The sequence below is a fragment of the Toxotes jaculatrix genome, chromosome 4, assembly GCF_017976425.1.
Source record: "Toxotes jaculatrix isolate fToxJac2 chromosome 4, fToxJac2.pri, whole genome shotgun sequence".
Taxonomy (NCBI): domain Eukaryota; kingdom Metazoa; phylum Chordata; class Actinopteri; family Toxotidae; genus Toxotes; species Toxotes jaculatrix.
Window position 1 is genome coordinate 237,501 of NC_054397.1, and position 928 is coordinate 238,428.

Below are 928 nucleotides of genomic sequence, written 5' to 3' on the forward strand. Positions count from 1 at the left end.
AAGCTATCAGTCCATCCGCAAACTGTTGCGGCCGAACAGCCGGAGAGCAGTAGAGGAAGAGCCACAAAATATTTTATCCATAAAATTCGATCGAGATTCACCAAAAATAACGAATAAAGTTATAAAGTTGTGTTTTCCTACAGTGATCAGTGAGGCCCGGCCCCCCGAATCACTCCGCTCCACATAAGGAAATGACGAGTAGCGTCCGGCCGTATGCATCCGCTGTGGAATATAGCTCCACAAAGTGTACGCACTATATTAGCATTCCTCCTTTGAATTCTCGCACACTTTATCAGAAACGTTACGGTAATGTATTCTACACGATTTATCGTAGAAAAGCTGCGAAGTTAATGGGGGTCTCGCGCAGTGATACCAGCAGCCGTCCTGTTTTTAGGGAACTACTTTCCTCCATATAAAGGAACGGGTTTCCGGCAGCTCCTTATTTGGGCAATGATTGGCTTCCAGCCGAACTTCCGCCAGAAAACCTACAAACACGTGGAGAGAAGGAGGAGAAGAAGAAGAAGAGAGCACGTGAACAGGTGTAAACAGACAGGGGGAGGGAAGGAGCAGGAGTCCGCCAGGTGAGAGCGGTCGTGTTGGGTCTGTGGACAGATGTCAGCGCGTTGTCAGGGCCTCATAACGTGGGGCCCGGGGCAGAGATGAGTTCAACTCCAACTCCACAGCTGATTGGTCGGTTCATCATCTGAGAGAAAACAAAGTGGTGATAATTTAATGATTAGGAATCAGCTGATTCCAGCTTCTCACACCTGAACATTTCAGAACATGTTCACTCAGGTTTCAGGGAATCAGGAAGAATTTCTCTGTTTCTCACATTTTATTCACTGAACAATCAACATCATCATAACATCATCATAACATCAACATAACATCATCATAACATCAACATAACATCATCATAACATCAACA

At 45.5% G+C, this 928-nt stretch overlaps 1 protein-coding gene across 6 annotated transcripts in view; it reads right to left on the reverse strand.

Annotated features, from left to right (window-relative positions):
* The window catches only part of LOC121180479 (serum response factor-like), a 6,658-nt gene extending 6,486 nt beyond the window's left edge, over positions 1–172 (reverse strand). For all 6 annotated transcript variants that reach the window (XR_005893953.1, XR_005893952.1, XM_041035929.1 and 3 more), the window contains exon 1: positions 1–172. This exon is cut by the window's left edge and continues 685 nt beyond it. The gene's annotated coding sequence lies outside the window, so the exon portion shown is untranslated.
* Between the last annotated feature and the right edge of the window lie 756 nt (positions 173–928).